Consider the following 13,912-nt stretch of genomic DNA (forward strand, 5'->3'; position numbering starts at 1 on the left):
TCTATTCAACAGTATCATGACCAGGGTGATATATTCGCCAGGAATGCGGGACCGTTCTTGTAGACGCTTCTGCGCAGTAACACAAATCGTACACCCTCGCCATCCGGACAGTACGATGATTTTGTAGCCAATTCTGAAGTATGTAAACGTTTTGTGCTGCACAGATTGCGTTGGGTATTGTGTGAAGGTCGCATCTCAGAGACACAGCTGAAGTTTTTTGCAGGGTTTCAAGCGACGGACAGTCAAAGTCCAGCATATCGATGATTTGAACTTTCGGAACGATTTTGAGCAACCAATCTCGTTTTTCTTCTCCTTTTACGTACACGGTTTGAGCTTTGCACAGCCTGTCTTGAATGGTCCACTCAACTTCCTCAAAAGGTATGGTTCCACAGCTCCAAGGTAAACCGTGAAAATCGCGTTCTAACCAAGAATTTTGGCTTTTGTATTTGACGTCCAGTAAATTCCATTTGTAAGGTGGCTTGAAGAAAAACACTGATGGAGATGCTTCCGAGTAGATTGAAATTATAGCCAATTCTTTTAATGTGAAGGTATTGTTGAAAGGTCTACGAAAGCCTTGTATGTCAACGATAAGCTCCATCTTTCAACTGTGCGAGATGGTGGGAACGGGTCAGCTTTTATACCAACTTATTAAACAAACAAAAAAAAAAAAAATATCGTGAATTCAGCAACGTGCTATATGAAACCTATAAACGACAAGGCTTAGTGTTAACTATTTTGGCAGATTAATGTAATAAATTTAGAATTTATTTATGTATATTTTATTATACAATTAGTAATTTATATTAATGAATTAATTATAGTTTTTTTAAGAAGATTAATTTTACTTGTTATAGTATTAGTTAGTGTAGCATTTTTAACTCTTTTAGAGCGTAAAGTTTTAGGTTTAATTCAAATTCGTAAAGGGCCTAATAAAGTTAGAATTGTTGGGATTTTACAGCCATTTTCTGATGCTATTAAATTATTTTCTAAGGAGTTTTCTATTCCTTTAATATCAAATTTTCTTCCTTATTTTTTATCTCCTTTGATTATATTAATATTAATATTGATTTGTTGAATAACAATGCCTTATGTTACTAATTTTTATTCATTTGATTTTAGATTAGTGTTTTTTTTATGTTGTTTAGGTATTGGAGTGTATCCTATTATGATTTCTGCATGATCTTCAAATTCTAAATATTCTTTTTTGGGGATATTACGTACTGTTGCTCAAACAATTTCTTATGAAGTTAGTTTAGTTATGGTGATTTTATCAATTTTATTTTTAATTGAAGGTTATTCTATAATTTTGTTTGGTTTATACCAAGAATTTATTTGATTTATTTTTTTAACTTTTCCTTTAAATTTAGTTTGGTTTATTATTTGTTTAGCTGAAACAAATCGAACACCTTTTGATTTTTCTGAGGGGGAGTCTGAATTGGTTTCTGGGTTTAATATTGAGTATAGAGGTGTGGGATTTTCATTAATTTTTTTATCTGAATATTCAAGAATTTTATTTATAAGTATATTATTTGTTTTGATATTTTTAGGGGGTGATTTATATAATTTAATTTTTTATTTAATAATTATTTTTATTAGATTTTTATTTATTTTGATTCGAGGAACTTTGCCTCGTTTACGTTATGATAAATTAATGATAATAGCTTGAAAAAAAATTTTACCTGTTTCACTAAATTATTTAATTTTATTTATAGGTTTAAAATTTATATTTTATTGTTTTTTATTATAAATTATATTAAATTTAATTATTTAAGTTTAAATCAATAAAAGATTTAAAACTTTTATATTATGTTTTCAAGACATAAACTTATTCAAGTTCATTGATTTGTTGGTTTAATTTAATTTAATAAAATATCCCATATTTTTGTTAGTGTAGGATAAATTAAAAAATAAAAGAAGTATATTAATGTTAAAACTTGCCCAACAATAATAAATGGATTTTCTACAGGTCTTATCCCAATTCATGTTAGTATTAATACAATTCTAATAAATATTCAAAATAGAAATTGTCTAAATGGATAAAAATTTAATCCTTTGAAATTTATTATTTTATAAAAAGGTATGATTAATAATACTAAAATAGACATTAGAAGAAGAATTACTCCCCCTAATTTATTAGGGATAGATCGTAGGATTGCATAAGCGAATAAAAAATATCATTCAGGTTTAATATGAGGGGGGGTAATTATAGGATTAGCAGGGTTAAAATTATCAGGGTCCCCTAATATATTAGGATTTATTAAAATAATATAAATTAAGATAAAGTATATTAAAATAAATCCTACAATGTCTTTTAATAAAAAATAAGGTTGAAATGGCATTTTGTCAATATCTCTATTAGTACCCAAAGGATTTCTTGATCCTGTATTATGTAGAAATATTAAATGAATAATTGTTATTATAATAATAATAAAAGGAATAATAAAATGAAGAGTGAAAAATCGTGTTAGTGTAGCATTATTAATAGAAAATCCTCCTCATAATCATTGTACTAGGAATTCTCCTAAATATGGGATTGCTGAGAGAAGATTAGTAATTACAGTAGCTCCTCAAAAAGATATTTGTCCTCAAGGTAATACGTATCCTAAGAATGCAGCTGCTATAGTTAATAATAATATTGTTGTTCCTGTAATTCAAGTTGGTTTAAAGTTAAATGATCCAAAAAATATTCCTCGTCCAATATGTAGGTATATACAGATAAAAAATATAGAAGCCCCATTTGCATGTAAATTTTTGATTATTCAACCATTATTAATATCTCGATAAATATGGATAATTCTATCAAATGCTATTTGAATATTAGGTGTATAATGTATAGCTAAAAAAATTCCTGTAATTAGTTGGGTTACTAAGCATAATCCTAATAATGAACCAAAATTTCATATTGTTGTAATATTTGATGGTGTTGGTAAATCTACTAAGGATCCATTTATAATTTTTAATAAACTATTTTTTAAACGTAAAGGTAACATTAAAAAGTTTTTCGTAAAGATCCTAAATTGATATTAGAAATTTTTACAACAATAATTAGTGTAATAAATAAATAGTTTATTATTATAAAAGAAATAATAAAATTTGGTTTATTAAATAATTTGTTTAATGATATTTTAGTTAATATATTTTTATTTAAATCAATATTAGATAATTTTATTGTATCTTCAAATGTAAAATTTATTTTATTATAATTAATTATTAATATGAATATTAAAATAATTATTATAATGTTTACTATTATTCATTTATTAAAAAGAAATTTTACGTTTGAGATTAATCTTGATACATAAATAAAAATAATTAATAATCTTCCTAAAAAAATTAAAAAAATTATATATGAGTATCAAAATCTTATATTTAATATTCCTGATGTTACAGAAATTAAAGATGTTTGGATTAGTAAAATTAATCCTATTGTAAATGGGGTTTTTGTTAAATATATTATTATAGTATTAATTAATATAAGTAGTATGAAAATTTTTATAATTAATTAATTAAAATAAATTTATATTAATTAGTTTTAAAAAAATTTTTTTTCTTTGATTTACAAAATCAATATTTTAAATAAACTATTAAAACTTATATTTATATTAAAATTTCAAAAAATAGTTTATTAAAATATTAATTTTGGAGATTAATGATAAGAAATTTTTTTCTTTTTTTTGAAATTATATATATATATATATATAATTTATTATTTTAATAGATTTTTATTATTTTGTTTATTTTTTATTTTTAGTTAGATTTTTAAGTTTAAGATTAAATCGGTTTCATTTATTGATAATTTTATTAAGAATTGAATTTATTATTTTAATTTTATATTTAATATTAATTTTATTTTTAAATATATATATATTAGAGATGTATTTTATTATAATTTTTTTAATTTTTAGAGTTTGTGAAGGAGTTTTGGGTTTATCTATTTTAATTTATATAATTCGTTTACATGGTAATGATTATTTTCAAGTTTTAAATATTTTTTAATGATAAAGTTTTATTTTTATTTATTATTTTTAATTATAGTTTCTAAAAATAATTTTTGATTTTTTCAGTTTAATTTATTTTTTTTAAGATTTCTTTTTATATTTTCTGGAAATTATAGATTTGAATTTAAGAGTATAAATATTTTTTTGGGTTGTGATAATTTATCTTTTGGTTTAGTATTATTAACTTTATGAATTGGGGCATTAATAATTATATCAAGGTATTTTATTTATGAATTAAAAATTTATTTAAATTATTTTATTTTATTGATATTTTTTTTAATTTTATTTTTATTTTTGACGTTTACTGTAAATAATTTATTTTTATTTTATCTTTTTTTTGAATGTAGATTAATTCCTACTTTTTGTTTAATTTTAGGTTGAGGTAATCAATTGGATCGGGTTCAAGCAGGGATTCATTTATTATTTTATACTTTATTTGCTTCTTTACCTTTATTATTAAGAATTATTTATTTATTTTTTGAATTTAAAAATTTAAATTATATTTTTTCTGTGGAAAATTTATTTCAAGTTTATATTTTTTATTTATATGTATTTTTAATTTTTGCTTTTTTAGTAAAGTTACCTATTTTTTTTATACATTTATGATTACCTAAAGCTCATGTAGAAGCTCCTGTTTGTGGGTCAATAATTTTAGCTGCTATTATATTGAAGTTAGGAGGGTATGGTTTATTACGGGTTTATATATATTTAATTAATATGGGTATTTTTTTTAATATTTATTTGATTGTTTTGAGAATAATAGGAGGAATTTATATTAGTTTAATTAGAATATTTCAAGTTGATTTAAAATCTTTAATTGCTTATTCTTCAATTGCTCATATAATAATAATATTATCTGGGCTATTAACTTTAATAAGATGAGGAATTTATGGTTCTTATTTGTTAATAATTTCTCATGGTTTATGTTCTTCAGGTTTATTTTGTTTAGTAAATATTATTTATGAACGTTTAAGAAGACGGAGATTATTTATTAATAAGGGTTTAATAAATTATATACCTAGAATATGTTTATGATGATTTTTATTATGTTCTTCAAATATAGCAGCCCCTCCTTCTTTAAATTTAATAGGTGAAATTATATTAATCAATAGATTAATTATATGAAGTAAAATAATTTTTTTATTAGTCATTTTTTTATCTTTTTTTAGAGCTTGTTATACATTATATTTATATTCTTTTACTCAACATGGTAAAATAAATTATTTTTTTTATTCATTTTCTCAAGGTAATGTTCGTGAGTATATTTTATTAATATTACATTGAATTCCTTTAAATTTAATTATTTTAAATAGAGAATCTTTTATTGTTTGAATATAAATTAATTTAAATAGTTTATTTAAAATATTGATTTGTGGTGTCAAAGAAAATTAAATTTAGTTTTTAAATTATTTTTATATTAAATATTTGTTTATTTAGTTTTATTATAATTTTTTTTATTAGAATATTTTTATTTATATTAAGTATTTATTTTTTATTATATGATTTAGTTTATTTTGTTGAATATAATTTAATTGAAATTAATTCTACTTGTGTAGTAATAACATTTTTATTTGATTGGATATCATTAATTTTTATAAGAACAGTTTTATTTATTTCTTCTTTGGTAATTTTATACAGAAATTCTTATATAATAAATGATTTAAATTTGAATCGATTTATTATATTGGTAATTTTATTTGTTGTATCAATGATATTAATAATTGTTAGTCCAAATTTAATTAGTATTTTATTAGGTTGGGATGGGTTAGGTTTGATTTCTTATTGTTTAGTAATTTATTATCAAAATGTTAAGTCTTTTAATGCTGGTATATTAACTGTTATTTCTAATCGTATTGGTGATATTTTTTTATTATTATCAATTTCTTGAATAATAAATTTTGGGGGTTGGAATTTTTATTTTTATATAGATGTTTTAAAATATAATTTTTTTATAATAGTAATTACTTTAATAATTTTGATTGCTTCATTTACTAAAAGTGCTCAAATTCCTTTTTCTTCTTGACTCCCTGCAGCAATAGCTGCTCCTACCCCTGTATCTTCATTAGTCCATTCTTCTACTTTAGTAACGGCAGGGGTTTATTTATTAATTCGATTTGAAAATTTATTTAATAGAGAGAATTTTATTATTATATTTTTATTATTATCTAGATTAACTATATTTATGTCTGGATTAAATGCGAATTTTGAATTTGATTTAAAAAAAATTATTGCTTTATCAACTTTAAGTCAATTAGGTTTAATAATAAGAATTTTATTTTTAGGATTTAAGTTTTTAGCTTTTTTTCATCTTTTAATACATGCATTTTTTAAAGCATTATTATTTATATGTTCAGGAGTTTTTATTCATGGATTGAATAATTTTCAGGATATTCGTTTATTAGGTTCAATATTTAATCAAATACCTTTTACTTCTATTTGTTTTCATTTTTCTAATTTATCTTTATGTGGATTTCCTTTTTTAGCTGGGTTTTATTCTAAGGATATAATTTTAGAAATAATTTTAATATTAAATTATAATATATTTATTATATTTATTTTTTTTATTTCAACTTTTTTAACAGTTTCTTATACTTTTCGTTTGATTTATTTTTCAATATTAGGTTGATATAATATAATTAGATTAAATTATTTAAATGATTATGATGTTTATATAAATAATTCAATATATTTTATAATATTGATAGTAATTTTAGGGGGTTCTATATTTAGTTGATTAATTTTTCCTTATAGATATACCATTATTTTGCCTTTTTATATAAAAATTTTACCAATTTTAATTATTTTTTTAGGTATATTATTTGGATTTTTTATTTATTATTTAAATGTTAAAATGTTTAAGTTAAAGTTTTATTTTTTAAAGATATTTTTTAGAACAATATGGTTTTTACCTGTTATTTCTACTTATGGTTTAATTAAAAACATTATATTTATAAATAAAGAATTAACATTAAATTTTAATCAAAATTGATTAGAATTTTATAAAAGAAGAATAATTATAATTTTTATGAAAAATTTTTATATATTTATAGATTTATTAATTTTTTATTTTAATAATGTTTTAAATTTATTTTTATTATTTGCTTTTTTATTTTTTTATTATTTTTTTATAATATAAATGTTTAAATAGCTTAAAATTTAAAGTATATTATTGAAGATAATATGATGATTTATTTAAATCTTTAAACATTTAATTTATAAAATTAAATAATTTATTTTTACAATGAAAATGTAATGTTTTTATAAACTATATAAATTAGAAATATAAATGAATTTTAATCATTTAATAAAAAGTTAGAAGCTTTTTTATTTATATTTCTATTTAATTGGAATTTTTATTCATTTTTATTATTAACAATAATAAGCCTCTTTTTGGCTTCAATTAATTTTAATATAAATTATTTAAGATAAATTAATTGATATTAATAATTTTTGAATGCAGATCAAATGTTATATTTAACTATTATCCTATAAAGTAGAGTTATTAATAAATAACTATAATTTCAGGTCGAAACTGAATATAAATTTTATTTCAACTTTGTAGGTTTAAATTCAGTTTAATGCCCCAAATTTTCATTCATAGTATAATCCTAATAATAAAATTAAAATAAAGTATGATACTATAAATAGTCAAATTTTTATATTCGAAATTGTTAAGGTTATAATTATTGGTAATATTAACGTTACTTCAACATCGAAAATTAAAAAAATAACTGCAATTAAAAAAAAACGAATAGAAAATGATATACGTGGGTATCCTTTTGGATCAAATCCACACTCAAATGGTGAATTTTTTTCTAATTCATAAAATGTTTTTTTTGATAAGATTATTGAAATAGTTAATATAATAATAGTAATTATTATAATTATTATTAAGGTATTAAATATTAATTTAATTATTTATACTAAATTTTGTTAGACTTATTGATTGGAAATCTAAATTATTAATAAAACCTAAAATTAAACAAAAAGTAGGAATTAATCTACATTCAAAAAAAAGATAAAATAAAAATAAATTATTTACAGTAAACGTCAAAAATAAAAATAAAATTAAAAAAAATATCAATAAAATAAAATAATTTAAATAAATTTTTAATTCATAAATAAAATACCTTGATATAATTATTAATGCCCCAATTCATAAAGTTAATAATACTAAACCAAAAGATAAATTATCACAACCCAAAAAAATATTTATACTCTTAAATTCAAATCTATAATTTCCAGAAAATATAAAAAGAAATCTTAAAAAAAATAAATTAAACTGAAAAAATCAAAAATTATTTTTAGAAACTATAATTAAAAATAATAAATAAAAATAAAACTTTATCATTAAAAAATATTTAAAACTTGAAAATAATCATTACCATGTAAACGAATTATATAAATTAAAATAGATAAACCCAAAACTCCTTCACAAACTCTAAAAATTAAAAAAATTATAATAAAATACATCTCTAATATATATATATTTAAAAATAAAATTAATATTAAATATAAAATTAAAATAATAAATTCAATTCTTAATAAAATTATCAATAAATGAAACCGATTTAATCTTAAACTTAAAAATCTAACTAAAAATAAAAAATAAACAAAATAATAAAAATCTATTAAAATAATAAATTATATATATATATATATATAATTTCAAAAAAAAGAAAAAAATTTCTTATCATTAATCTCCAAAATTAATATTTTAATAAACTATTTTTTGAAATTTTAATATAAATATAAGTTTTAATAGTTTATTTAAAATATTGATTTTGTAAATCAAAGAAAAAAAATTTTTTTAAAACTAATTAATATAAATTTATTTTAATTAATTAATTATAAAAATTTTCATACTACTTATATTAATTAATACTATAATAATATATTTAACAAAAACCCCATTTACAATAGGATTAATTTTACTAATCCAAACATCTTTAATTTCTGTAACATCAGGAATATTAAATATAAGATTTTGATACTCATATATAATTTTTTTAATTTTTTTAGGAAGATTATTAATTATTTTTATTTATGTATCAAGATTAATCTCAAACGTAAAATTTCTTTTTAATAAATGAATAATAGTAAACATTATAATAATTATTTTAATATTCATATTAATAATTAATTATAATAAAATAAATTTTACATTTGAAGATACAATAAAATTATCTAATATTGATTTAAATAAAAATATATTAACTAAAATATCATTAAACAAATTATTTAATAAACCAAATTTTATTATTTCTTTTATAATAATAAACTATTTATTTATTACACTAATTATTGTTGTAAAAATTTCTAATATCAATTTAGGATCTTTACGAAAAACTTTTTAATGTTACCTTTACGTTTAAAAAATAGTTTATTAAAAATTATAAATGGATCCTTAGTAGATTTACCAACACCATCAAATATTACAACAATATGAAATTTTGGTTCATTATTAGGATTATGCTTAGTAACCCAACTAATTACAGGAATTTTTTTAGCTATACATTATACACCTAATATTCAAATAGCATTTGATAGAATTATCCATATTTATCGAGATATTAATAATGGTTGAATAATCAAAAATTTACATGCAAATGGGGCTTCTATATTTTTTATCTGTATATACCTACATATTGGACGAGGAATATTTTTTGGATCATTTAACTTTAAACCAACTTGAATTACAGGAACAACAATATTATTATTAACTATAGCAGCTGCATTCTTAGGATACGTATTACCTTGAGGACAAATATCTTTTTGAGGAGCTACTGTAATTACTAATCTTCTCTCAGCAATCCCATATTTAGGAGAATTCCTAGTACAATGATTATGAGGAGGATTTTCTATTAATAATGCTACACTAACACGATTTTTCACTCTTCATTTTATTATTCCTTTTATTATTATTATAATAACAATTATTCATTTAATATTTCTACATAATACAGGATCAAGAAATCCTTTGGGTACTAATAGAGATATTGACAAAATGCCATTTCAACCTTATTTTTTATTAAAAGACATTGTAGGATTTATTTTAATATACTTTATCTTAATTTATATTATTTTAATAAATCCTAATATATTAGGGGACCCTGATAATTTTAACCCTGCTAATCCTATAATTACCCCCCCTCATATTAAACCTGAATGATATTTTTTATTCGCTTATGCAATCCTACGATCTATCCCTAATAAATTAGGGGGAGTAATTCTTCTTCTAATGTCTATTTTAGTATTATTAATCATACCTTTTTATAAAATAATAAATTTCAAAGGATTAAATTTTTATCCATTTAGACAATTTCTATTTTGAATATTTATTAGAATTGTATTAATACTAACATGAATTGGGATAAGACCTGTAGAAAATCCATTTATTATTGTTGGGCAAGTTTTAACATTAATATACTTCTTTTATTTTTTAATTTATCCTACACTAACAAAAATATGGGATATTTTATTAAATTAAATTAAACCAACAAATCAATGAACTTGAATAAGTTTATGTCTTGAAAACATAATATAAAAGTTTTAAATCTTTTATTGATTTAAACTTAAATAATTAAATTTAATATAATTTATAATAAAAAACAATAAAATATAAATTTTAAACCTATAAATAAAATTAAATAATTTAGTGAAACAGGTAAAATTTTTTTTCAAGCTATTATCATTAATTTATCATAACGTAAACGAGGCAAAGTTCCTCGAATCAAAATAAATAAAAATCTAATAAAAATAATTATTAAATAAAAAATTAAATTATATAAATCACCCCCTAAAAATATCAAAACAAATAATATACTTATAAATAAAATTCTTGAATATTCAGATAAAAAAATTAATGAAAATCCCACACCTCTATACTCAATATTAAACCCAGAAACCAATTCAGACTCCCCCTCAGAAAAATCAAAAGGTGTTCGATTTGTTTCAGCTAAACAAATAATAAACCAAACTAAATTTAAAGGAAAAGTTAAAAAAATAAATCAAATAAATTCTTGGTATAAACCAAACAAAATTATAGAATAACCTTCAATTAAAAATAAAATTGATAAAATCACCATAACTAAACTAACTTCATAAGAAATTGTTTGAGCAACAGTACGTAATATCCCCAAAAAAGAATATTTAGAATTTGAAGATCATGCAGAAATCATAATAGGATACACTCCAATACCTAAACAACATAAAAAAAACACTAATCTAAAATCAAATGAATAAAAATTAGTAACATAAGGCATTGTTATTCAACAAATCAATATTAATATTAATATAATCAAAGGAGATAAAAAATAAGGAAGAAAATTTGATATTAAAGGAATAGAAAACTCCTTAGAAAATAATTTAATAGCATCAGAAAATGGCTGTAAAATCCCAACAATTCTAACTTTATTAGGCCCTTTACGAATTTGAATTAAACCTAAAACTTTACGCTCTAAAAGAGTTAAAAATGCTACACTAACTAATACTATAACAAGTAAAATTAATCTTCTTAAAAAAACTATAATTAATTCATTAATATAAATTACTAATTGTATAATAAAATATACATAAATAAATTCTAAATTTATTACATTAATCTGCCAAAATAGTTAACAAATTTAATAAAATTCATTTTAAATAAAATTATAATAATTCAAAATTATGGTCCTCTCGTACTAAAAATTTTTAATAAAATTAAGGATAGAAACCAACCTGGCTTAAACCGGTTTGAACTCAGATCATGTAAAATTTTAAAGGTCGAACAGACCTAAATTTTCAAGCTTCTACACCCAAAATAAATTTTAATCCAACATCGAGGTCGCAATTTTTTATGTCAATAAGAACTTTAAAAAAAATAACGCTGTTATCCCTAAGGTAATTTAATCTAATAATCTAAAATATAGGATCAAAAATTCATTAATTAATGTAAAATAAAATAAAAAGTTTATTAAATTTAATTATCACCCCAACAAAATAATCATATTTATTTCATAAAAATAAATTAATTAATAAAATAAATTTAATTATAAAACTCTATAGGGTCTTCTCGTCCTCTAATAAAATTTAAGCTTTTTAACTCAAAAATTAAATTCAATAATTAATAATTATAAGACAGTCTTAATCACGTCAAATCATTCATTCCAGTCCTAAATTAAAGAACAAATTATTATGCTACCTTTGCACAGTTAGAATACTGCGGCTATTTAAAATTTTCACTGAGCAGATTAGACTTTTTATGTTTTATCAAAAAGACATGTTTTTGTTAAACAGGCGAATTAATTTTTTGCCGAATTCCTTATAATTAACTTTCATATAAATTTGTATTTATAAATAATTATAATATTTACTAATTTAATCATCATTTAAATTAAATAATTATTAATTAAATTATTTTAATAAAAAATTAAATTAAAAATAAAATTTATATATATATATATATATATATATATATATAATTTATAAAATTATTACAATTTTCAAATTAAAACTAATTCTAAGCCTAAAATATAATTATATAATTTAAAATCAATTATAAAATTAAGAATTAAAGCTAATCCCTTAAAACTTTTATATCAAAAATAATTATTTTTATTAATTAAAATAATTAATTAATGATATTTAAATTAAATTTATTTATCAAAAAACTAGATAACTTAAAAAACGAAAAACATTTCATTTCTATTTAAAAATTAAAAATAATTATTAAACATTAAAAGTAATTTAAAATTAAATAGATCTTTTCAATCCGAGAAAAATATTAATTTATATTATTTTTTTAATTAACCCTGATACACAAGGTACAATAAATAAAATATACTTTTTTAAAAATTCTATTTTTCAAAATATTTCAAATTTCTATCAATATACAATTAAACTATAATTTAAATTATTTTTTCTTTTAACAATACTAAAATTATAAATTTAATAAAAATATTTTTATTAATAAAAAAAAATTTTAAATATAAAAAATATAATTTATTAATTTCAAATTAAGTTGAATTAAACAACTATTTAATTTATTGTAAATAAAAAAATCTTTCTAAATAATTTGAATTCTAAATACACTTTCCAGTATATTTACTTTGTTACGACTTATCCCATTTTATAATGAGAGTGACGGGCGATTTGTACATATTTAATTCTTAATTCAAATAAATATAATTTTAAATTTTACTATTAAGTCCAATTTTAAATAAATATTTCAATTTAATATCCAAAAATAAAATTTTTATTGTAATTCATTTAAACTTTAATATAAGCTACATCTTGATCTGAAATAAAATTTTTGTAAAATTTAATGAAAATTAATAATTTTAAAAAAATATTCTGTTAACGAAAATAAATAAACTCAATCAATTAAAGTAAGATTTATCGCGGATTATCGTTTAATAAACAAATTCCCCTAATTAGTTTTAAATACAGCCAATTTTTTTAATTTTAAAGAACATAACTATTAATTATTAAAATATAATATTAACATCTAAAATAATAGGGTATCTAATCCTAGTTTAAATCTTAGATTTCATAAAATAATATATATATATATATATATATATATAATCAAAAAATTTTATTTCACCATAAAATTATTTTTAATTAAATATAAATAAATTAATACAATTTATTAATTAAAAATATTAATTTGTATAAAACGTTTAACCGCTACTGCTGGCACAATTTTTTTGTCTATACTTTTATATTATTTATAATTCTAAATTTCTTTAATTATTAAAATTAAATGCTGCAAAAAATATTTCTAATTAATTAAAAAAATACATGCAAAAAAATAATAATACTAATATAAAAACCAAAATCAAACTTTAATAAAAATAAATAAAAATTATAATATATATATATATATATATATATATATATATATTAATTAGTGTAATAAGCACAAAGATTTT

General features: G+C 19.1%; 1 protein-coding gene and 2 pseudogenes across 2 annotated transcripts in view; 2 read left to right on the forward strand and 1 right to left on the reverse strand.

The window, feature by feature from the left end:
* Positions 1 to 13,912, forward strand: part of LOC124294980 (dipeptidase 1-like) — a 1,606,684-nt gene that overhangs the window by 1,474,341 nt on the left and 118,431 nt on the right. The gene's annotated exons all lie outside the window — the stretch shown is intronic.
* On the reverse strand, positions 836 to 3,005 carry LOC107220533 (annotated as a pseudogene).
* LOC124294982 lies at positions 9,343 to 12,241 on the forward strand (annotated as a pseudogene).

Source organism: Neodiprion lecontei, chromosome 6, assembly GCF_021901455.1.
Source record: "Neodiprion lecontei isolate iyNeoLeco1 chromosome 6, iyNeoLeco1.1, whole genome shotgun sequence".
Classification (NCBI taxonomy): Eukaryota; Metazoa; Arthropoda; class Insecta; order Hymenoptera; family Diprionidae; genus Neodiprion; species Neodiprion lecontei.